We start from the raw sequence: 27,764 nt of genomic DNA, 5'->3' as shown, positions 1-27,764 counted from the left end.
ATGATTCATGGTGATTTGTATGATTCATAGTGATTTGTATGATTCTTAGTGATTTCTATGATTCATGGTGAGTTGTCTGATTCATGGTGATTTCTATGATTCATGGTAATTTCTATGATTCATGGTGATTTGTCTGATTCATGGTGATTTATATGATTCATGGTGATTTCTATGATTCATGGTGATTTCTATGGTTCATGGTGATTTCTATGATTCATGGTGATTTGTCTGATTCATAGTGATTTGTATGATTCATAGTGATTTGCATGATTCATGGTGATTTGTATGATTCATAGTGATTTGTATGATTCTTAGTGATTTCTATGATTCATGGTGATTTCTATGATTCATGGTGATTTCTATGATTCATGGTGTAATACATATACAGGTTTGTTTATATATTCATCAGATGATATAACTAGCTGATTTGTCATTTTTTTTCTTCATGATAAGATAAATTTATACAAATGTGTATTGTCGTCTTCTTGAAAATTGTTTCACATTATATACGAGTTCTGATATAAATCATACCAGTATAGTGTTTGACTACATTTACGGCCAACGTCAACGATATTGACAGGTACATATACATATGGTTACCTATGACAATCAGAGAGTAACCTGTAATTCTCTAGTACGCTCAATTCAGTAAGTCAACTGTTGATCAGAAATATATGGTATCAATAAATTGGTCTTAGAAATATGAAAAATCAACGTGAACTCCGCTTATAATGATATCGCTCTTGACATGATATCAATTTAGCATAAAACATTTTGTACATCTTATTAAAGCGATATATGGATATAACAGTGTAATTTCTCAAGGTGTACTCGTTATCTTTAAGATGGCAGTGTATGATGTTTATGTAACAAAATCAAAGCTTATTTCTTACATTACACATATTTACTAAAACAAATGAAAAGTTGCTGAAATCTTTATCTTGCGACAAAATTTGCTACGCACAAATTCGTGAATATAGGTGTTCCACCTTTCGAAAAGCCTTGACCTGAGCAAAGATAACAATATTGTGTCATATCAGTAATCACGACCGTTTCTGTGAGAGCAACAGGTGTATTAATCAATAAGTATATAAAGGAGCCGCTAGATCAGACAAAATACACCAGACTTGTACGACGACATTGTTGTAAAATGAAACTCACGATTGGGCTGCTGCTCCTCTCCTTTGTTGGTAAGAATTTTACCCTTTGATCTACTTGTGATACTTGAAACTTAATTGGTGCAGATGTTATTTTATGTTGCTCTACTGCTTGCATCATATGAGAGTTGTTAAATAATGTTGACAAACGATAACCTATTATAAAATATTTCAACATTTGTTTTGTCGCCACATTTTTACAAAATACCAAAACTTGCTAATCATGGCCATTCACACATGCCTACATTATGTCGCATAAATCCTCCTACCTTTAATCTGTACAAGAGAGTAAAAACTTCTTTAAATTGCATGCATGTCTCGCTTACCTTACGACAATGCACACTCCCATGCACAGTCTCAGAACTGAACATTATAGCTATATGATATTAAAAAAGGAAATCGTTATTAACTTTGGCCAAGACGGAAATTCCAAAATATGGTAGAAAGTATTACCATATACAACCGATATCTATGCAGAAATAATCTAGAGACATATGTCAGTTTTCGTAATTCATTGAGGGTGCAAATGACGCAAAATTATCACTCGAATCACTCCACGCTAGTTGTCTGAGAGCAATAATGCAATTTTAAAGTCTAACGCGATCAGAGTCATTTTATTAATTAATGGCAAGAACAAATTTGCAAGAAATTTTCTATATGGTTTATGTCGATGACAGCAATAAAATTCACAATATAGTTTTTTGTTTGAATACTGTGTTACGATTCGTAATAATCGTTTAATAACGTGACGAATAATTTGAGATAAATAGTGTATCATGAGGCATGTCATTCATACATTTTAGTAGCCGTTCCTAGTGTCTCTTATAACTTTGAATAAACCAGAAAAATTAGAATAAAGAGAGGATGGAGAAGTAATCGGAAAAGAGTGTGTTGCTCACTTTGCTTTTATCACACCTTTCGGCTCTAGATATTCAACAATTTGTCATATTTCCCCAAATATGATTCGTAACGTTGGTATTAATATTGTTATTATTATTATTATTAGCGCTGACCTTTGCGCAGTTCCAGTGCACGACTGATGCCGACTGCGCACATCACTGCTTTCTTCATGTCGGCCATCAATGCAGAGATGGCACCTGCCACTGCTTTCATCTTCCTAGCCTAGGTGATCTCCTTGCTGGTGTTGGTGGGTATTCTCTCTTTCCCTCTCTCTCTCTCTCTCTCTCTCTCTCTCTCTCTCTCTATATATATATATATATATATATATATATATATATATATATCTTTATTAAGTGTGCATCTATGAGCCATATTAGTCATATTATTGTTTCACTTCGTTGCACAGCTTTCGATTTCTTTGCAAATTCATTTTGATACAAATCAATTTTTTAAATTCTTATTGCTATAATATGACAAGAAATTGAGGCAAGTTTAGATGAACTTAATTAGTATAGTGACGATTTGAACAGCATGTAAGAAAAAATCCAAGCATAATAAAGGTGTGATAATTTGTAAATTGGATATTATATTTCCAACATTATATGCGTACTAAGCATTTCCAAGCAATCTCCTCGACAGTAGACATTTAATGTTTGGCACCTAATTTGACCTCCCTGTATCATCTAAGTTTTTGCAATGACAATATTGAACCTAATTTCAAGACCGACATTTTCTATCAATTTAATCTAAAACATTGCGCTTGGTATGAAACATTTCAACACAGAGCATGTAGTTCACATTTTCCTATGACCAGAACAGAATTAGATTTCACAGAGATTTTAGAATTTTGTACACACTCGATTTTGTACTTTCTCAATTTTAGGAGTAAACTCAGATCCACGGATTTAAGCAAAGTATAATAATATTGGTTTGATCAATGTATCAAAATTATTCAAAAGAACCTGTAATCGAAAACTTACCCGACCTCCTTTTCGTGATTATAGCAAGTGAATCCTTGAATTTAGACCTTACATTTGTGACTTTTCAATAGCACAATTATGCCCCTAGACGGCTGTTATATAGGATACGTTGATCTTTGAGGAAACCACACTGAAGCAAATGCCACCAAATTTTGAAGGTATTCTTCATTGTTGATAGAAATACAGAAAATATAAATATGCCTTACCTTGAAAAAGTGCAAACCTCCCACGGATGTGATCAAACTGAGACAAAAATAGTGCCCCATTTGGCCTTGCATTTATGACCTTTGTCATTGTACAAATCTACCTTTAGACTACTGTCAAACATGATACACTCGAGCAATGGAGGAACAGAAAAGATACAGATATAAACATGTGCAACCTTTGTGATCTCTCCAATGTTTCACTAGAAGGATTGAAACAATCAGCTAATATGCATCCTATTTGTAGTTCTAAGGAAAATCATCCATTCTCATTTTCTGATTTTTTTTCTGGAATGTCCTTACTGATGAAGAATGTTACTTGTATTCATTTCAAGCAATTTAATCAGTAACAGATACGATAATTGTTGATACGTTGCGTCAAAGGTATTGCCAAATACTGCCCCATGTGAGATATTCTCGTCTCATCTGAACAATAGATTTTTTCAAAATTGCAGAAAACTGAATATAATATATATGATTCAAGTAATAGTGTATGTCTGCATTAAGTATTAACTAGTTGAGCTGCTTTATTATTTCTTAATATATGAATGCAATCCAATTCTAAATGTATTATTTGTGTCTTTTTCTATAGTCATCCACTGCATATAGAAAATATGATTAGTTTTCAATCATTATTCAGTATTTAAGATCGGATTTTAGAAGTAATTCAATTGATTTGTAATAATCTGGTGTATAATAATAAATAATAAAACCCTAATACGATGTGCTATCAAAACTACATTATGTTTAGGTCGTCGTCAAACATGTGGTGAACATGGAGCCTGCACATGCGCAGACGGAACACCGGGACATTGTGACCATGCTGGTGTCTGCCATTGCCACCATTAAAAGACTGAGCTATAATTGCATAATGTACTTTGCATATTGCTAAATAAATGCGTTATTTAAATATCTATATATCTAGTTATCTATCTATCTATCAAGGTATTTATCTATCTATCTGTCCATCTATCTATCCATCCATCCATCCATCTATGTATCTATCTATCTACTTATCTATCGATCTATATATATATATATATATATATATATATATATATATATATATCAAGGTATCTATCTATCTATATATATATCTATCTATCATTTTCATGTGCATCAAAAAGTCTGTTCAAATGAGTTTTTCGCGTGTATTAGCAGCAACGTTTCCATACGTAATCTGAGTTAAAAGTGTCAGCAATGACATTTGTTCTGGACGGCTACGACCAAATTATCAACAAGTCCCATCATACCTAAAGTAACCTAAATTTACGTAGCTGATCAGCAAACTATTAATATTGCACGCGTAGTTTTTTTTCACCGAAAATACCCCAACACCTGTGTCATTTGGAATAAATTAAAGTGAAGTGTCCTTCTCAGTTGAATTAAATTGTTTGGGATACGATTATATTTTGAGACCGTTAATTTAAAGAGAAAGCACGAAATGAGTATTTAATCCCTTAAATATCACGTGTTGTGTTGTCTTTCTTCGAGCAATATTTCGAATGTACAAAAAGCTTCCCTCCTCGTTGCAATAATTAGAAAATTATGTAAATACGAAACCAGAGTTAGCCACATGATGATTTATGTCCCACACAAGAAACGAAATTCAGTCGATTACTCTCAACCGTGATGTATGAATTGTTACTCTATTGTATATCAGACTTACCATTTGAATTAAAAAGGATCTCAAATGGGTAATGATTTAATACTGAATTTATGAAACGAATTGAATAATGTCAAGCTTTTTTGAACCTTGACGAGCAAAGGCTGGACATTATTCAACGAGTTTCATAAATTTAATATTTAATCATTAGCAATTTGAGATTGTTTTTATCACACAGTTTTCATTTCAGTGAAAACTATTTAGATATAAAGAAGAAGGAATAATTTCGTTCATTCTGAAAGACACTGCACCTTTCATTTGTTGTTCGTAAAAAAAAAAGTCTGAAACAAAGTTGAATTATTAGTATTGTTTAAAAGTAGAACAAGCTTCCTTTCGAATAAACAGAACATTTTACACAGACAAAATCATTTTTCAACACAGAATGTCCAACGAGAGTGATGTCACATTATTTGATGCAGTACCCAATATAGGCCAGTAGACAATCCATGTTCACGTAGCCTAGCATGATACTTTCAAAACTAAACATACTATTGTTGCAATAACAATGTGAAAAAAGCCTTACTGAATGCAGAAAATTCCGTATTTACTGTAATCTATTTGTGACAGGATATTTGCAGTACTCGACTTAAAACAGTAGACTACAGGATATGTAAACAAATTTCATTTTGAGTCGAAATTGCATCACATATTTAAAACGTAAATATGCATTGGTTGGATAAACTTATATCAGCTTGGAGACTGCTATATGTGTACATTCTTCTGTGGACAGAGGTGAGTTTATTTACTTCCGTAAGTTAACATTTAAACCATTTGTATATAGGGTGGTTTCCATGCTACAGGTTTATCGTCCCCTTCAACCCCCACCCAACACATCTGCTATTAACGGGGCAATACTCTCAGTTTTACTTGTTGTTGTTGTTCTTGTTCTTGTATTGGGGTTTTCACCATTTTTCATGTCGGGATATGTTATACATGACATAGCAAGCCCCTTTGAGGGTAAATTGGCCATATTCAGATAGACGAGACCATTGTTTCCACAATCCCATTTGTGACTCGAATCGAAAAATCGCCACCAAATTGTTCATTGAAGACAAATAAATTGATAAGGCGGGGTTAAAAATGTTTTCCCACAATCGCACAAGTCAGTAAAGTGAATAATGCACAATAATTTCATGGGCTTATTTGGACCAATCAGAAACACATAAAGTGATATGCTCACATTTTATAATATCAAACATATCCAGCTGCACACACCATAGGCAAAGTGTACCGACTATGTGATAAGAACTACAAAGTGTTGTAATATGTTTATACCTTCATCAAATAAATTGCGCGATTTTATTGATCCAATAAAAGAATATTCTCTATATTACTTCCATGTTTCACCTGTATATGTATCCATTTCATTCACCTCTCTCTCTCTCTCATTTGGTGATACATTATAGGTAATTAGCATCGCTCAATTAAAACACAATTTTGACATTAGACGTGATTGTCGACATAACTTATTCTGAGGTAATGTCAAAATGTGCAAATCTTGATTAAAGATGGAACCTTTTTGCTAAACTTTCCTGAACAGATTTTGTAACTAGCAAAATTTAGATTCAGATTATAAATACTAGAGCTATGTATAAACATGTTTAACAATTTACCGAAATGCTTACTTATATGCCTACCTACCTGCTTAAACACATACATGTATATGCATATATTTTTACAAGCATACTTATATAGGTATGCAGATATAACAAGGGTAATGACACATTTTGTCTCAGTGACTAACAAAGTTCAATATACATGTACCAACATTTGATTCTAGTTTTAGTTAATCGACCTTTGATTCCTACATTTTGTTTTTTTACATTTTTCATATGTATCTTAAAGACCAATGTGAAAAATATATTTATCTTTTATAAACAATGCAAACAAATAATTGCCATCTGAGAGAAAAATGAAAAGTCCATTCATAGATCTTTATTTTGTGCTCGGCAAATTCATTTGAAATTTAGAAATATCTATTTGCTAGATTTCAAGTCCTTTTGGGTATATTGCTTGTGTTATGATACTATTTAGACATGTAGTTAGCTAAAAGCATGTATCATTTAAATGACGCATTGCTCTTAAACTTTGGAGAAATTAACATTAGAAAAACTATTGACAATTCCTTTGTAATGTATAATATGTTTCACAGCTTTATCAATGTTAGCACAATACACGTTTTAATGAGAGTCCAATCTGGTTTTAAACTTTTTTTCGCTGCGCATTCACTCAATCACTGTTGTTACTACAATAACGATTACTACTACCGCTGCTACTAATATTACTACTACTAATTCTACTACTAGTAGTAAATAATAATAATAATAATAATAATAATAATAATAATAATAACAATGATAATAATAACAGTAATAATAATAATTTAAATTTTTTACCGCATCTTATGTAGCAGCTGATACCATCGTCAACATAAGACTTATATAGTAATTAATATCTTCCGCATCTTGTAGCCACACTATCTTAACATCATATTCTTATTCTGTACAAATTACAGCGTCCATCATCGCACAGCATTTTTAGCAACTATTCTCATCTTCAACACTGGGGAGCTTCTGAGGCACCAGATGCAATCAGCAATATGAGATCGCTGACATAGTAACTGGTACCACCATGAACATCATATTTCTTATCAAGTAACCCATACCACCTTCAACATTAAATAGATAATGTAGTAACTGATACAATCTTTAGCATTAAATGGCATGCGTGGCAACTGATACATAGCATAATATCAGATAACTCTTGTGGCAAAATATGCCATTGTCAATACACTTTATCGATTTAATTAGCAATACTAAGGTAATACCATCCATCTTATCCTCAAAGATTGCAAGATATAGTATAGTGATTAGCAGTTTAAAGAAACTTCTATTTTGCTTCATCTTGTTTTATCAGTCTATACGAGTCTCTGTCACTCAATTCACTCCGCCTTTCTTCAACTATCCAATTAACTGATCATCTCTCCGCCAACAGATGGATCGATGGATGTTTGTATGTATGGATGGATGTAAGCAAACATTGTTCAATCCATAGTTCCTAATTTTTCATTTTACTCTGACTTCAATAAACTGTGTAGGTTTATATCATTCCATGTATGTCTCTATATATGTTTCAATCTTTTGTCATATATATATATATATATATATATATATATATATATATATATATATATATATATATATAAACATATTCATTCTCATGTATCTCTCTATAGTTTGATCTATGTGTTTGTCTGTCTGTATATCGCTCTGCCTAACTGCGACCTGTCTTCATATGTAACATATCTTTGAACTTCTTCATATAAGTAGGACGCAATTTCGTACCGAGTTGTAACTATTATGTGACGTATTTTATATCGCAAGTTATTGTATCAAAGGTCAGAGATGATATCATTTAAACACGCACTCTTTGGACAAGGGTATTAAAGGTTTCACGCAAAATAAAACTTTAAGAATCCTATAAATATTGTATAAATGGGATGTGGTAATCGTGAAGACTCGGATTGTGAAATACATATAAATATTGTAATACTCACTAGCTAGATATGAGCTGAACTTTTTACATAATAACATCTTGTATGACTCGGCCGGGGTTCGAACCCACGATCTCCCGCTCCCGAGCAGGACGCTCTAACCACTAGGCGACCGGAGCGTTCAAACCTTTACATAATAACATCTTGGGAAGAATAGACAAAAATGGCAAGTCTGAAATCTTGACGCTGACAGAAGCCAATACTGCTCGGTGTATGTCTAATGCATGCATGTACAGCGTACAATATTTCCTATCTGGTGCGTTTATAATAAACAACAAATGTCGAGAGAGAGCCTTCCAAAAGAACATAAAGTTAGAGTGTATTATGATAAGAAACAAATAAAAGAATGTGAACATTCTGTAGAGGATATTTAAAATAGAAGATACAGAAAATAAGTCAAGCTTAATTTAACGCAGAATTGTAAAAATTGTATGCAAATGTAATCCCGTGTAATCCCAACATTATTCCTTATAATGTGGGTGTGTGTGTGTGAGTGTGTGTGTGTTTTGGATTTTTAACCTAGCTTTAACAACTTTTCAGTCATATTGACTCGATTTCTGCAATGTGGCAGTTTATAGTGATGTCTAGCACTGGGGCATCATGCCGCAGACATGTAGCATAATGTCCCACCAGTCACATTATTCTGACACCAGACCGACCAGTCCTAACACTAACCTCTTAATGCTGAGCTCTAAGCGAGGCAGCAGTTAATACCATTTTTGTAAGTCTTTGGTTTGACTCGGTCGGGGATCAAACCCACTACCTCCCGCATCCGAGGCGGACGCTCTAACCACTAGGCCACCGGAGCCGTAATCCTTAGAATGTGTATGTGTGTGTGTGTGTGATTTTGGTTTCTAACGTAGCTTTAACAATGTTTCGGTCATATCGCTACGATGTCTGCAGTGTGGCAGCTTATAGTGATGTCTAGCACTGGGGCATCATGCCGCAGACATGTAGCATGATGTCCCACCTAGTCACATTATCCTGACACCAGGCCGACCAGTCCTAACACTAATCTCTTAATGCTGAGCGCCAAGCAAGGCAGCTGTTAGTACCATTTATGTAAGTCTTTGGTAGGACTCGGCCGGGGATAGAACCCACGACCTTCCCCATCTGATCCTTAGAATGTCAATAAACAGCAAAGTCGAGGGCGCAAAACTCAACCCATATGAACCAACCCAGTTATGAGATTAAAAACTGAAATATAACTCAAGGGTTGTGCTAAGTCTCTCTCTCTCTCTCTCTCTCTCTCTCTCTCTCTCTCTCTCTCTATATATATATATATATATATATATATATTTATAACGAGAGATAAGATTTGTATTTCAAACCAGCAAATTTACTATCCGCGTGCAAATCGCTTAAGGAAACATGTATGGCAAATGCAGTCTTAGCTTACAAGCGCGACACCTGGTGGGCAACATAGAAACGACCACTTTTCAAGGTATCTGCAGATGATGGCTCGGTATTTCTTAGATACTATTGATCATTTAAATGCTACGGAGCCATTGAAGTGCACGCATCACATTTGTCTAATCTGATATATTCCTTTATTACTCCAAGATTGAAACATAACGACATGAAGGACGCAAGTTAAATTTGCGAAAGTAATGTTATATCAAATGAATTGTTATCGCCGAGGACATAAGTAAATCCGTCTTTAATTAGGCGGATCCATATTTGTTAGCTGGACTTCTCCCCTCCCAGGACATCAGGGTAAAGAGGCATGGGATGTGTAAAAGGTTTATTTCACCTAGAGGTGGATCATTGTGCTGGTGATGGCAAACACTCTCTGCATTTCTCTGAAAGGTGTATCATTCTAGCTATAAAAATGTATAGTGAACATAACGTTCTCTATGTAGGCACTAATGGGGTATGGTTCATTAATGACCAACGTGTCTCAATAATCTCGATCGTTAGTAAGGCTTCCAGTACAAGCCAGCCATTCAGTGTGATCCAAGTATGGGATGAAACATTAATGTTGTTGTCCAGAAACCCAGCCACAATGAACTTTTCCTTTGACATTCTGACCATAAAATGGATAGCATTTTCCCTTACCCTAGTTAACCGTCATTTGCAAAGACTGGTTACTGTAGATGTAGGATACTCAGTATATTGTGATAAAGACAGTTCAGTCTAACAGATTTTTTTTATCCGGGTTAAAAGAGATTGACGTAGTGTAGGAAATATGGAGGATGGAAAACTCCACTTATTCTGCAATATCACGTTTCTTCTTTCAGTGAAGTGACCTTGACTTTTGAAGCTATGAACCACAAGTAGACAAAGATCTTCCTTACTCCAGGGCCATCATGTTTCTTCTTTCAGTGAAGTGACCTTGACTTTCGAAGTTATGACCTACAAGTAGACAAAGATCTTCCTTACTCCAGGGACATCATGTTTCTTCTTTCAGTGAAGTGACCTTGACTTTCGAAGTTATGACCTACAAGTAGACAAAGATCTTCCTTACTCCAGGGCCATCATGTTTCTTCTTTCAGTGAAGTTACCTTGACTTTCGAAGTTATGACCCACAAGTAGACAAAGATCTTCCTTACTCCAGGGCCATCATGTTTCTTCTTTCAGTGAAGTGACCTTGACTTTCGAAGTTATGACCCACAAGTAGACAAAGATCTTCCTTACTCCAGGGCCAAGCCATAAACAAAGTTTCGGAACTGTAGATAATGATAATGTCGGTTTCTTTTGCTGAAAATTGGAAACACCCAAAGCTATCAGCGCGGGCGCCTAGATAGGAGGGATCGATTTGACCATATCTCCCGTAAAGCTCCTTGATCAACTACTGCCTTTCCACCTCATGAATAGCTTCACACTTGATATGCAGATATAGTATAACCAGTCTATTCCTCACCTAGGTATATTCAGTTATTGAAGTGATTAGAAATGTATGGCACTTTTAAATTGGTCTCAAACATATTAAAAATGAAATTTGACTCCGTTTACGACAATATTTTGAATACAACATATCAATTTTACATGAAGTGTATTAACTATACGCGGATATAACAATGGAGTTTCTCAATGATTTTTATTTAATATTAAACGAGAGATTATAATATCTTGAAGAAAAGAAAGCAATTTACTTTTCACGTTGAAGAGTTGTAATACGAACATATGACAAATAGTTGAATTATGTTACTTCGACTAAGTTTGCTACGTGTGCATTTATTGCAACCTTGTCTTAAAGATATGTTCCACCGTTTAACAAGATCACTGGAATATTTAAGGTTCATAATAACGAAAATCACTGAAAGCAAAAGATATTCAGATTGTCTCAAATACGGAATTACGATCTATGATAAGTGTATTAAATCATTAACTTTGATAAAAATGTGCTGCTTATATATTCGTGACAATTTACAGTTACGACATGCTCCTTTCGAATAGCCCTGATACAAGACAAAGGTGACAAATTCTATCATATCTGTAATCAGGACAATCTATGTGAAAGGTCATACGATTTTATCATATTCCAAGTCACGACCATTTCTGTTAGAGCAGGAGATGTCATATGACCATCAAGTATAAAACGAGGCCATTTGATCAGAAGAAGTAAGGAGGACTTGTACGACATACATTGCTGCAAAATTAAATTCATGATTATGATCATGCTTATGGTATAAATACTCAATATTATATCATTTTTCGAAAAACATAAATGGACGTGTATGTATAAATTATACTGATTCTTCTTTATATTATTATTATTATAATTATTATTATTATTATTTATTATTATTATTATTATTATTATTATTATTATTATTATTATTTTATCAGCACTGACCCTTGGGAAGTCTCAATGGGTGTAAGATGCCGACATCTCCCTGCCTAGTACATGCCTGCCAATGCTATCATTTTGGTGGTGTTGGTAAGTTTGTTATATATATATATATATATATATAGAGAGAGAGAGAGAGAGAGAGAGAGCACCTAAATGTTTCTGAGATATGTCATCCGGGATGATATTTCTATGAGAGGACATCCGATAGAGAATTATATACTTTACAATTGTTTTGACAAGGTTCCATCGAGAATGAGGAAATATACAACATGAGGATGATAACCTGTGGGATGGAAGCCAAATCAGTAATCTGTATTATTTATATGTATCCTTCTATTTTGTGTGTCTTGATAAATATTACATTAGATGGCAATGGAACTGAAAACCTAGTGTCTCAATATAGCAAAGGAAAATGTCCCAAGTGTGTATAAAATTATACATTTTTTATATAAAAGCTCAAAGTCTAACTAGTAATGATTGAACCTGAATTCCCTTACGTTAACAAATCGCACACCTCCCGGGATATGAATAAAATAATACAAGCATAAAGCCCCATTTGGGCCTCTTTAATCGAAGGGGTTACTAAATCTTAAGTTGGCGAAATTCTAAGTAAAGGAAAAGCGGGCTTTATTGCAACGGATAAACAAACAGACACAAGCATAGGAATGCTAATTTAACACACTGCATAAATCAGACAAGAAATAAATCGTCGTATAAGATCATTTAGTTAGACTATGACAACTGATATTTTTTTAAATAAAGAAAGAAAAGCACGCCAAGCAAGTGTTCTGTAAATGATGCAATTTGATGATGATGATGATGATGATGATGATACCTACTGAAAGTGTAATTATTGCTGACGTTGCTATTTTTGTGAAACAATCTTATCAACCTAATTAAATAATTTACACATTGAATGACATTGAATGACATGTTTTATAAACAGAGGATATTGTCCACATTTTCCTTCGTTCAGAATATATGTATTATTCTGAGGATATTTGTAAAACCAATTGACTTTGCAGTTTATTCAATTTCTAGAGCAATATCAACTCCTTCGATATCATCACCTTATACTAAAATTGGTACAGCCATCATATCACAAAATAAAAATAATTTACGTTTGAAAAATTAACAATATTCATTGTCTCGTGTTTTTGTAGGTAATACCTTGCCATCCTTCGCTTTTGATTAATTAATTGTTGATGCAAAACGTGTCACCAAATATTTGCAGAAAATATTTTGACCTCATTTTTTATCAGCATAGAAAGTGAGTCCTTGTGACTTACGTTTGTGACCTCTGCCTTAGCACGATCCAAAATATAGACTGATCTCATATAAAATATATTAATATTTTAGGAAACCAGACTCAAGCACGTGGAACCACAGTTAAAAATTTATTCTTCATTAGCTATAGAGACAAAGAAAAGGTAAATGTTTGACTAGCAGAATTAGAATAATCCGTCTGTACTACCTGCGATTGCGGCCCCCAGGAAAATCATCCAATATCGTTATTTTCCTGCAGATTCCATTAAGATATTGCAAACAACAAGAGAGTATCGTTACAACTTAGAAAATTGATTGTACCAAGTGTGCAGAAATTTGACTATGTTTATAACGGTTATATATATATATATATATATATATATATATATATATATTTGATATTCAAGCGAAGCAGACACACATGCAATCAATTTTACTATCATTTCAAAAATAAGTTCTGATTTAGTATCAAGATTCTAACAATATCTTCCTTTACCAGTTCCATAACATGTTGCAGGCATAGTGTGTAAAACTTTGTTAACACATAAATAAAAGAGGTTTGTGATGGGTAATTGTAGGTAACTAGACTTATGAAATATTACATTAAAATAATAAATCACATTTTGATATCTCTGAATCATACAAATTTACTTTTAATGTGATTTATACTCCAAAATCCCACGAACTTTGCATCGGATCACCTCTGTGATACATGCCATCTCAACATATTATCCCTGACCCTCCATCTGTTTGCATTTAAGACAAATTTCTATATGATGAATAGAACCCAGCTAATGCATAACATCCAGGAAGAAAGTTTACAACTTAGTTACCTCCTGCAGCAGGACAACTTGACAAGTGCTTGCGTTTATAGCTTGACAAACATGCCCCAGCAAAGTGTAAATGCAAACGTCTTCTTCATCGTATAGTAGAGTTAGGGACCACCTTCGCACTGCATAAAGCTGAGAAGAGTTGGCTTTCCAGCAACATATATATAAAACCGCCAAGAAGAACGCCACAAACATTATTCATGCAGAAAAATCAGTTTATTACAGTACTAAGATCACTGCAAGTTCTAGCTGCAAAGAACTCTTCAAGATTGCGAAGAAGCTAATGTCAAGCTACAAAAGTATACAACTTTAAACGACCTGTCTGCAAATTGCTCTCTTGGGAAAGTTCAATGCTTTAAAGATAAGCTTGTCAAACAATTTAAATTGACTCGCCATCACCATACAGTTGTGATACAGAATCAACATGATATATAACTTACTGACTTCAGCATGTATTTGGCTTTCAAGATACAGCTTGTTATGGCTCAGTTCCTACTGAGTCAACAGAAAAGAAATATTCCGCAAATGGAAAACATTCCAGCGCAGTTGAGTTATGCTTTATGTTCCACAAGGCTCTGTTCTCGGCCCTTTCTCTTCGATCTATACTCAGATCAACATCTGGTGTCGCACCAATGGTATGATGATGACAGTCAAAAAAGCAAATCCAACTGCCCATCTATAGTTAAGGCTATCATCCAAGGCATAGCAAGGTACATTTCCGATGGCAAGGCATGAATGACATATAACAAACTGCAGATGAATGACGATACCTGATCACCATACAAAGGCTTTTTAATTCATATCCTTTACCTTCAACAACAAGTATCAACAGTGTCATCATAAACTCGCACAGTTCGCATGAAACCTAGGTGTCACTCTCGACAGTACGCACTCATTACATATGTAATGAACATGTATATAAGGCTTCGTATATTGAGCTGAGACACATCAGTCGCGTTCGCTATTTTTTTCGAGGGATGCTACTAAAACATCCTGTGTTTTCCTTGATACTTTCAAGACTGAGCTATTATAATTCACTTATATCAGGTTCGTCTCAGTATATGCTACAGAAACTACAAAAATTTAAAGCACGGCTGCTCGGATCATCCTTAGAGTGCGAAGAACTGCGCACACCTCCATCATGCTCTGTGACCTTTATTAGCTACCCGTTCAAGCCTAGAGTCAATACAAAATCTATTTACTATACTTTTTTTTTTCGTTGACTTGCCCCATTCGAATAAACCCATCTGAATTCACCTATGTGTACCCCCTCCACCCATCTAGAAACTTAAGCTCGTCTCCCGACACTCGCATTCTCATTGTTCCCACTGTTAAAACGTATTCATAGTAACGCCGTTCTATTGCGTAACCGAAATCTGCTACGCGGAGTGAATTGCCCATATACACAAGGCACCGATCTTATTTAAGATCCCTTTTAAAACGCACCTATTTCGACCACAAGAACAGACATAAAGACATATTAATATTTACTTCGTTAATTATTGACAGTATGTCTTTGTGTTGTAATAGCAAGGTGTTTGTTTTGTAATGTTGTCGCTGTATATGTATTTGTATTATCTAATAGTATAACGTGCTTAGAATCTCTTAAGATTTGAATATGCACTACGTCCACATCATCGACGTCATCATCATCTCCATCATTGTTATTATTATTATTATTATGGACAAACTTTTTAAAAAGTTTTGGAATTATAGAACGTGATTCCAGATATGTTTTGTTCTCCTACTGAAATTGTTTCTCACTGAATTTTCGTCTGCCTCTTAGTGTCAGTTACTTACCGTGAAGAGGAATATTTTAGTATATGTCACCAGAGACGGTATAAGAAGGAATAACCCTCGTTCCGAACTTAAAATATCTGATTACAGTCAAGATAGCTAACGTTATACACATATGCAATGAAGCTTGCAAACTGAGTATAATCCATGCAGTGTATCCTTACATGATGCTGATACATTCATTATTAATAAAATCCGTATTTATTTATATTATTTTGTTTACATTTTAAGTTTCCAAAACAAAAAAAAAATAATTTTTTTTTAAATTTCTGATATAAAGTAATACGGGAGATTTTACTCTTCGAACAAATATTGACTTGCCTTGAAACAAAATAACAGTACATATTGCATGAAGAATATTTCTTTACATTTAGAAATCTACTCATGGAAAGAAAGATGAAAGATGGTGATTAATTTCATGGAAACAGAACGCCGCCTACTAGAAAAAATGTAAATTACGTTGGTTTTCCAGCATCAGCTATCATACGTACCGCAAACGTATTTGAATTTGAATCAATTTCGTCTGAAGGTTTTGCGTCCTACGGATGTGCAGTCTAAATTTATTCAAAACTCTTCTAATGATACGACCACTCCGATGGCCTTGTGGTTAGAGCGTCCGCTTCGGACGCGGGAGGTAACGGGTTCGAACCCTGGCCGAGTCATATCAAAGACTTACAAAAATAAACAGCTGGGAGGGTGAACATACCAATTTTGGAGCAGGTTTTCTTTGAAAATAAAACCTCTTACGAAAGAAAAATGAAAATAAAAGGTCAATAACGTCAATCCGAAGCCTCTAACTTACCGAGACTTTCTCTAATTGGGTTAGCTCTTTTTGTTACTTTATCGTTCGTGATTTCAAATTTGAATGTGTGCTTGTTTACCCGTCTGGCACTCATATTTGGTTGCACATTCCCTGTTGCTGTAGTGTGTGAGTAACTAAATCATTATTATAGGAATCTCACACAGCTAGATTAGCTCGAAAGCGACTAGAGGCAATTAAGAAATATATCGCTGTTCGTGATGCTGTCAAGCAGCAACTACAAGCGCGTCAGGAGTCTCAGGTGGAATTAGCAAAAGGTACACAACAGTTATTTAAACCAATTGTCGGAAAAAATGTGTTACTTCAACTGAGGCGGCTCAAAAAGCTTTTGAGACATTACCAGTTGATATTGTGTGGCCGTCTTCAAGAAGCTCAACTACCACCACAGCTTCCTCCTCAACCACAACCTGAAGTTCAACCACATCCTCTGCCAAGAGTCAGAATTAATATTACAGATAAATTCACACCTTAAGTTATTACCGCTATCAACGACCCAAATCAAGTAAGTAATATTGCCGCGTTTGGATATTGGGATAGAGATAAGTATGTAAAACCTAATTATTTTAATACTGTAAAAGCTGCTGATTGGGTCATAGATAAATACCGCATCGCTACTGATACTAAGCAAGTCAGATCTGAGCAGGATATTAATAGTTTTTACCTCTTCAGTAATACCGTATATGAGTATATTGACCAAGTAAAGCAAGAAAGGAGACTAATAGAAGAAAAATGAAGTAGCAACTTGAAATAGCAAACGCAGAAAGGAAATCATCCTCAAGAGCATGGAAGAAAAAGCAGATAAAACAACAAGTAAGGAAGAAGAAGCAACTGGAAGTGGTCTTGTTACTCCATGTCCCAATAATGTCCTTGCCGATTTTGAACGATTAGAAATTCTCATTGGCGGAAAACGAGCCGGTAATAATTCCCCAGAAATTATTAATGAAGCAGCTGTTATTTGTCAACTATTATTTCCAGGTGGTATCATGGACATTAATGCTTACTGGTCTCTCATCGATGAAATCGTTGATGATTACCATACTGTTTGAGGGCAAGCAATTAGATCAGTGACAAGAAAATAAGATGATTATGCATAATGCTCAACGTGGACCGATCATGGTCAGGGTGATAAATTCGCGACTAGCAACCGATAAAGCGATCTACGGTGATAGACTCGGTGATGTTGTTAAGGGTCTGTTTAGATGAATAGCCCCAAAAGCAATACCAATTGCAAAACAATTATCAATGAAAACTATTGACGTTCGTGATGAACATATTGGTGATGTTGGTGATGTTGCTAGTAAAGGATTCTCAGTAATCAAGGACAGATTAGTACGATTAATACGACGAAAATCACAGCCAGTAAAATTGCCCATTACTGACGTTATGCCTTCAAATGTCAGTAAAATAATAAACCAAGATGTAAATAAATACATAACAGCGTTTCCTGGTGTACCACTATCAGAAAAAGAAAACAATATAACCGCTAGTCTGATGGCAGGATGTGGTCTTCCTGTTAGACGATAGCAATTACAATAAAATGTTCAACGTATAGATCCAGCATTAGACATGGATGCGTCAGTTCTCAAAGATGAATCTGTGCGCAATGATTAGTATTTTTCTTATGACGCACGAGTGCCAAATCAGCGTGGACGAATCGAATTGCAAGTTCAGGATACAGGTAGATACCTCTTACCCGCTGCAGCATTTGCTGAAGTAGAAGGTAGACATTTACAAGCAGATGGTACAGGAATCAGAACTGGTGATTGACCTGGTTTTGTTAACAATCATATTATGGCGTTATTTGAAAGTGCTATAGACATGATTGACGGAAGACCCATTGAATCATGCCTGGAAAACGTCGATATTGCCACGACAATACTTGGCCTCGCAAGATATAGCGATGCTTATTCGAGATCAGCTGGTCCATCAATGATGTTTGTAAAGGATACAGCTGATCATCCAGAAGGCAGAAATGTAAATACAGGTAACGTAAGAAACGCTGAAGGGGATGGACGAACCGATGCATTAATATCAATAAACGATGAATTCGACTTCGGATTTGCGGCACGTAGATCAGCTTTAAATGATGGAGAAGACTTTTCATGTGTGATTCCACTATCACATATAATTGGATTTTGTAGACATGTCAGAAAGGTTATTTTCGGAGCCAAGCATACAGTTATACTTGTTAGAAAAGACAACGACAATGATGCAGTCATACGACCCGACGCTGTTGGTGCGTGTATAGTAAAACTAACTCAACTTTCGTTGTGGATGCAAGTAATGACTCCGACAATATCTGAAGAAGAACGTCTACTCTCTTTTATACGTCAATGTGGTAAATCAACATTGTCATGTTGACGATGACAAAAAACATTATTTCAAGTGAAGTTGCTGGTTTATTTACATGGCAAAGAGCATCACAGCAGGGTGTTTCTGCACCGCGATATATTTTAATCGCCTTTCAGGAACATGCACGAGAAAACACACAAACACGAAATTCAATGGTATTTGACACGCTAGGAGTTGGTGAAGTTTCTTTAAGGGTAAATGGGCATCAGGAACCATCCGGAGAAGTATTACTGGGTTTTGATCAAAGTAATGTAGCACCTGCTTATCAACGTTTGATGACATTTATGTGGCGTGATCAGAATGTTGATTTTGGTTTGTAAATATATCAGCGTGATTTTACAGCGCTGTATCCAATCTATTACTTTTCGTTGGGACATTAAGACTTATTCAGGCCATATGTCGTTCATATACACTTCCGAACTCGTGTAGCACGATCACCACTAAGAATACCTGGTCAAGCACTTATTTCTTGTGGTTGAGGAGCAATCGATGTTATATTCTCAGACAAAACAATGTTATTTGAATGTGTTGGTAGACGAATGAGAGTTATTGTTGCCCCAGTGTAATTATATTGTTGCCCCAGTGATATTATGTCATTGATAATGTCATATCAAGTCTGTATTACTCTGAGCCCTAGTCAGATTAAAAAACTTCAATCAAAATCAGCAAAGAATCATGGAATAAAAATATCACTAAAAGAAAGAAAACAAAATGAAGGTGGTCAAAATAAACTATCATTGTCAGAACGTCAACTCGGGTACTTCACTAGAGTTAAAGCATCAGAAACCGGTGTTAGACAATCTTTATGCGAGTGCCAAGACGGGTGGCTCTTTTCACTTCTTGCAGCTATACCAGCATCAATAGACGCTACAGCCACGGCTGATGCAAAAGCAGCTGCACTTGGTGTTGTTGGAGTTGCTGCTGCGATGACAAAAAAGAAAGTAACAGGTCACGGAATAAAAGCTTACATTTACGATATCCACCACAATACCACGGCGTTATCCAATTAACGAATTTACTGGATGTGTGTTAGTTATGTTAATCAAAACGACGAGGGAACATTAGTGGTGGAACCTGAAGAAAAATATAATGAACTCCCTAATCGACGTTCAACATTACAGATACAATCAAGTATGTGAGTGGCAAACCAAACTGAAAAATATCATTCACGAGTATACAGTACAAGTGAAACAATATTGCAGACGTGTAGTTGTCATTGACATATTTGTATATTCGGCGTCCGCTGTTATCACTGGAACCGGCGTATTGCTATATACAATTATATGTTACTGCATTTGTATGGGAAAATATGAACGAGTTTTGGGATGGAATACTGCACGACCTTGGCAGTGCAGTATATCCTTCTGACAAAACGAGTTCGTATTTTCCCATAGAAATGCAGTAACCTTTTTATTACATGCTCATTTTATTTAAATTCTACCTAAGGTTTAATTATATAAATACAATACACTACAAGAAACAACGTAAATGAATGTATGCCGCCTTCCAAACTAAATATACAAGCGTATATTCATCATTGCCCAAATCAACATTATTACTGTGCACATAACTCCGCCCAGATAAATTTGAACTTAGTTGCGCGCTCGACATAACAGTCGAAAGAAAATGGCGTGTCTAGTTAAAATTAAAACTTGGAGTCATATTTTGAATGAATATGCATTGCAACAACATTTCCATTTGATCTGGAATGAATAGATTTTGGTAACTTTCTCGATTCTAGGAAATTCCGTGATTATGGACTGGATTTGTATGTGACAATTCCACATGAAATGCATGGGATTGAATAAGATTAGGAGAAGCGTGTTGACATCTGCAAATGTGTTTCTGTTTCTATCATTGAATGTTTGAAATCATAATGTGGGAAAAATATGAAGTCTTTCAATTGCAATTATCAAAAAGACACTATGGAATTTAATACTTATTTCATTTTGAGTGCAGTAAGGAGGATGCGATTGCGCTTATAATCGAAATTACAGTACAATTTCGAAATGTGTAATCCAGATTGAAAACTTAAGACATATCTCATGTAATTCGGATTTGCAGAATTAAGAAAGTACATTTTGAGGAAATTCAGGATGTAAAACTGTAAGTATATTTTATTTTGCCATTCTTATCACCAGCTAAAGAAGAGAGTATATGACTTGTCACTTGTATGTTATTTATAAGGACCTTACCTTGCATTTCTTATAAAATGTAGCTAACCTAAATCCGTAACATTGTATCAACGCGGAATGTGCCAAAACAGTTGATATGTGGCAGTCAACAAAACATCTGTTTTAGTTCATTCAGAAACATATTTAAACAACCACAACATAAAGTGCTGGCGTCTGCGTCCATAGCGTCCATTGTTTGTTTACAATAGAAAGTAGTTCCTTTATGCACGTGAATGCTATATGTGTATTGTCGCGTGAGTTTATTATCGGGTAATACTGAACGATTCTGACAATGTAAAGTTAACCGGGGAAAAAATGAGCTTATAATAATAACAATTACATCGGCAGCTGTTGTAAGAATTTGTGTTTCAGCTGCTATAATAATTTATGGTGTTCCTAATATCATCGCAAAATAAATATACAATAAAGTTGCACACAGCGACGCTAGCATAATCCAAATTGTCTTCGTTGATATCACCATGCCGTACCGATGGAATAATATCAGATACTGAGTTTACATAAATGATTAAGATTTACAAGGAGGCAATGACTATATCAAAATCTACGTCCAGTTTAGAAACTTTAGAAAACTGCAATTTCGAATCACTATTTAACAATATTCTCGTCATCGCAAGAATTTCTGAAACAAAAAATTTCGCAAATAAAACTCCTTCAAAAAATAAAGATGATATCAGCAAGTTCAACCAATCCTAAGTTCAGCGTCAACTTTCAAACTGCATTTCCAGCGAAAGAAATAGCACTAGCACAATTACGAGTATATCATAGTTGACCAAATATTAGATCAAATTCATTCGGTGGGATGCAAGCAAATAATTCACTGGTATTTGCACATAAAATAAAACCAGATGAAACTCCAGACTGGAATGCTGTGAGCATACTTACGAGTAATTTCAGATTGAACAAATCAACGAGGAATTTCAGCGCATAATTAAATATATTATTTGAAAAGAATCTAAAATAGGCATCACTGTTCACGAACCAACATAATCAGCCGCGATAGAAATAAACTATCCATATTATGCTGTTCATCTATATCAATCGTCAATCGGAACAGTATTAAGTTGGCCAGAGATACCACATGTTTATCGTTTCTGTTAGAATCGAAACGAGATGATTTCTCAACGGACAAACAAATATATTTAGAACTTCCAGAATATCGAAAAGAACTATGAAGTATAATGGATAATAATTTTATTTCGTCTGATGGTACAAGGCTTCCTGAAATTAGACTTTTTATCACACTGAGTTTGAGAGCGTATTCGTCAAAAAAAGATCTTAATGAAGCATCTTCCGATGTTATCAAGTTAGAATAAAGGCTTGGGCTGGATCAACTACAAAATTTGTTTACAAGCGTTACACAATATTACAGCGACGATACAAAGCAACAGATCAAGGCAAAAGGATAACAAATAAACTAGGTTATATCCGATCTTGAGTTTGTCAATAAACTTATCACTGAAAATATAATTGCTGATAGGTTTGTTCGTGAATCAACAATTAAACAATTATTTATGGACACATATATAATTACAGAAGAATAATTACCAAATTTTATAGTACCAAGATTTATAGCCGAAGAATTACAAAAATAAATCACTCAACGACGCCATCGATGAAAACTTTCCTAAAGTCGTCGAGACATGGAGAAAAATAATCAAACCGGCAGGTATTCTCAAACAATATAATGATCCATACGATTGTGGCATGCATATTTCGCCAGGTATTCTTAATATAACATTAACGATCGCAGTCAATCTTGTATGTAATGTAAATGATGCCAGCTATAAAGTAGATCTTGAACACTCCAGTCAGGCGCAACATGGATGTATTTTAAATACATTTACACATCAAACACCGCTTGGATATTCGATCGTACAAGCACCCATTAATCCAGTTTGTCTGCGATGTCTTAAATCAATATTATCAAGGATTCATTTCAAGCTTCCAGACCAAATCGGACACTTACTTGACTTACAACATGTGGTGTTGAATATAAATCTGTATGTAAGATCACATATCGTCATGTTCATAGAGGAAATTTGTAAAATCGTTTCTGAGTCGAAATTTGCGTCTTACAAATAAATATGTCTTGATTCAGTCAAAGGGTATTATATAATGTGTCAACACGTGAGAGTTCTGTATACAACTAAGAGAAATTAGAATGTGCCGCCAGGACAATATTAACACTTTCACATACAGAAAAGTGATAATATAATTATTGATGAATACACTGTTGAAGAATTTTAGTTAACGCAGGAACAAATTATTACAATTGTGTGCGATAGGGATCAGATTATATAGTATGCACATTCTTGAATTGAATTTGATCAGCTTAAAAAATAATCTGATTATGACAACTATCATAATCTGAATAAAATTATAATCTAAATATTTTCCAAATTCATTATAATAAATATATATATTTAAAATAAATATATATTTAAAATAAAATAATTGTTTACACACGCATCCCTTTGGAACTCATAGATTGCCAAACGACATTATAGCAAGTTCACAGGGCAAAATCATTATACAACACAAACCCCATGTGAAATCCTAGATTGCCAAACGTCATTCTAGCAAGTTCAGTGGGTACATATATAATGTATATAAAATATTAGTTCTCAGGACGGCACAAAACCCATGTGAACATCTTGATTACATATAAAATCTTAGATCTATGACAGGATAGTCACCATTTTAACTCCTTGGATGCCAAATGATATTATAGCAAGTTCAGATGATACAGATATAGTCTTAATTATAGGGACAGCAGAACATATTACGGGGGTGGGGGTGGGGGCTTTCTCTACGTTCAATAGATGTCTGCACACCCTTCCAAATAAGCAATCTGGGGAGTGTAAAAGAGCACCCACCACCTGTTGACATGGTGGAAGGGTGTGTAGTTTGTTGAAGATTGAGCATTTCGGAGACTCCTGAGATACAACGGGTCCTATGCTATATAAGCTAACCGGTACTTAGAACTCCAAAAGTAGCTCAAGCAATGCGCGTGGCTTATTTGCTGTTATTATTTTTTCTTTTTATCTTAATTATTTTAGCTGAAACATCTAGAGGAAGCAAGAGACCTGACATATTTAGAAAAGTAAGGATAATGTTTCTTAAAACACTAGCCAAAAACAATATTCATCAGTAAATAGATATTATTTATAAGATACAGGCTCTACCTTTTCTGACAGAGTTATATCCCTTGACTTAGTCAAATGACAAAGTCATTGCCGTTTAATTTTTCTGTTGATAATAAAGTCATTGACGTTGAACTTCTCTGTCTTACAATAGATTTATAATCTGAAATAAGATACCATTGTTTGTATTCTTTGAAAATACCTATTTGGTTATATTAACGATGACACAATAGGAAAAATATTAAGTAAAAAGTAATGATTCATTTCTCAGCAAATACTATTGTAAAATACTGGCGAGATGACGTTTTGATCGCTCTGTCTCTTACCCGACAGTGTTAAGTCCGTGCATCCGGATGGTTTATGTCTAAGAATGAGGGATATTGAAATATTATTATTTTCTTTATATTTCTTTGAAAATGCTGATCTGGTAATATTATATGCTATGCGTAGAACCAAAAGTATACAAATGTCAAAATATTTGCCAGCTGTATGCATCGATTGAAATATTATTTCTTCATCAGTCTCCACATTCACAGATTTAGTAACCCTACATGCAATTATTTTGTGCACACCAGTTTCACCAAATTTGCAATTTTGCCTGTGTGTAATTGCTCATAAATTACTTAAGGAATTATCATTCGGATCTGAATTAATGTGATCGAACACAAGACATTTTTTGATTAATCCGTGAAAACATTCCTATACAGATTTATGAGAGAAATTATGTTTCTTCCCCAAATAGTAAGTCTGATATAACCAGTATTAATTGTATTACCGATTGGTTTTTTATTAGATAGTTCATGATGTGACAATCACGATATGTTTCTTAATTCTTCATGATGAAATGTTTAACAAACTCATTTTGCTCCATTTGTATGATGACATGAATGTTGACTGGTATTTTTAAACCGTATCATGAATTAGTACATCCTGTGACTACAGTTATTTATTCAACATATCCGCTGAATAATAAACCGAGCGTTCATGAACTTAAACCAATGAAATTTTCGAAAATAAATTGTGTAGCAGAGCGAATTAAATACAATTTCACAAACGCGATACGTGGAAACGGTTTGACAGTTACACGTAAAAGAATAAATGAATGGGCAGCAACAGGTAAGGATACCGGAGCTTCTATCAAAGATGTTGCTGAACTGGAAAAGAAACTACAATTTCCAACAATATTAAAAACAGTAACCGGACAGATCTTGTACGAATCGAAATATAAATCAAAAGGAGATCCGATAAATATTATTGATCATAATGCGTATGCGTGGACATCAGTGGTGACAATATTTGCACTAGATGGAACTATCAAGCCTTATATTTGATTTTATCAGAAATATCGGTAAATGCGACCCTGTATCTTTGTGGCTGTTCACAGTTCAGATGATGGAAACTATGATCAGTTTGTAATGCAGATATTTAGCGTACAGAATCTGTCCACGAAGAAATGACATTGCTGAACATTTACAGAGTCATTATTTTTCCGTTCACTCAGTTGCTGTTCATTTTGCTCAGGAAAATTCATGGAAACCAGTACGTTTGGAATTTCTGAAAGAAATACAACGCAGTTGTGTTGAATACGGACATGGTGGATTGTGGAATGCCAGATACGATTATAAGGATGTTATCTCGGTTGATCTGGTTGCATGTTATCCTGGAAGTTTTGTTGGAATGGAGAATGTTCGAAATATTTTAAGAGATTTGAAACCCCAACACAGGAGATGTCTTGAGTTGCGATAAACGGACCATTACAGATTTCACTCGACTGGATTCGTTTGTATCGAGTCATTCGAATTTGCTGAAGATCTCCATATAATTTGTTATGTCTGGTTTGGCTACCGCTTTTCAGAGAAAATGTGGGCACTAATAGTTTCATTGCGATATATGCTTGATGTAAAAGTATGAATATAGTTGATTGAATGTGAAACCATTATATCATATAGTCCGCAGAAATAACTTTGGTTACCACAACAAAAGAAATATTCTGAAGATGTGAATCATGATTTTACTGATTTTGAGAATAAAATCGCAAAATATCTTTGCAGATAAACAATTGGCGAAGTTATCCGAGGAGGATCATATGATTGTAAACGACATTGTACAAAATTAATTATAGACGATGCTGAGTTAGATTTTATAATTGCAGATACAACGAAGAAAAAATGATAAATAAATTACCTGATGTCGCTATTAGAATTGCTACAGATTCAATTTATATCAATAACACATATAACACATACAGGATTGCTAGAACAACTACATACGCTGACCATGAAATCAAGGATATTTATTACCAAAATAATAAAATATCGGAATCATCATCGGTACCATCCGTATATGATCCTGTGACCAGACATAAAACTTATGATCTTAATAAACCGTGAGGTTCTGTTAAAAGAACACGTGCATTTGAATTATTGATATAATTGTGTTAACCTCTACACATAGACTTGTCAGATAAATAAACGAACGAGGAGTAAAATCTTACACTTATCATAATTTTCTTCGATGGAGAAACATGGACTCTTGAACAAATAAGTGAAAAATATATTTCAAAGATTATTATCTGGTATGAAATATGTACATTGTCGCTGGAGACATTACAAATATTTCTCCATTGGTTGTTGCCAAAAAATACTGCTGAGATAATATGCGGCGATCATGGTCTACCGCCACCTTTTGTTGGATTGTCTCCGCATGAATCGATAAAAACATTCTTAGATTGTTACGAGGAGATGACTGGTCATCATAGAGCGCTTGATCGACAACTAAGAGAGCTTAAGGAATTAATTAGACTACAACCAAACAAACAAAAATCAGTGTTAAATAATGCGTGAGATAATTTCAGAAACTCCGATGAACAATGTTTGGAATTTATGGAGACCAGATGATTTGATAGTTGCAGGTAGAAAGTAAGTTCGTGATACACTTCATCAACAATTACTTATGTTACATAAAGTAAAGTTTTCAAATCTACCCGTAATATTGTGTTATGGAACACCAGATACTAGACGTCAAAATATCGACGTTGAAATTCCAGGTTGTGGTAGTAAACAAACTCTTCTGTTAAATGAATTTGTTTTAGTTCCTGTCAGTGTTG

At 34.6% G+C, this 27,764-nt stretch overlaps 1 long non-coding RNA gene across 1 annotated transcript; it reads left to right on the top strand.

Moving 5' to 3' along the window:
- Positions 1-1,051: 1,051 nt before the first annotated feature.
- On the top strand, positions 1,052-4,154 carry LOC149791255 (uncharacterized). Its single transcript, XR_016423168.1, has 3 exons — positions 1,052-1,190; positions 2,164-2,304; positions 3,992-4,154. It is a non-coding gene; the product is annotated as an uncharacterized LOC149791255 (long non-coding RNA).
- The last annotated feature ends 23,610 nt before the right edge of the window (positions 4,155-27,764 follow it).

Source organism: Sinohyriopsis cumingii, chromosome 9, assembly GCF_028554795.1.
Source record: "Sinohyriopsis cumingii isolate HCF-2022 chromosome 9, ASM2855479v2, whole genome shotgun sequence".
NCBI lineage: Eukaryota > Metazoa > Mollusca > Bivalvia > Unionida > Unionidae > Sinohyriopsis > Sinohyriopsis cumingii.
This window is presented reverse-complemented; position numbering and strand designations above follow the sequence as displayed.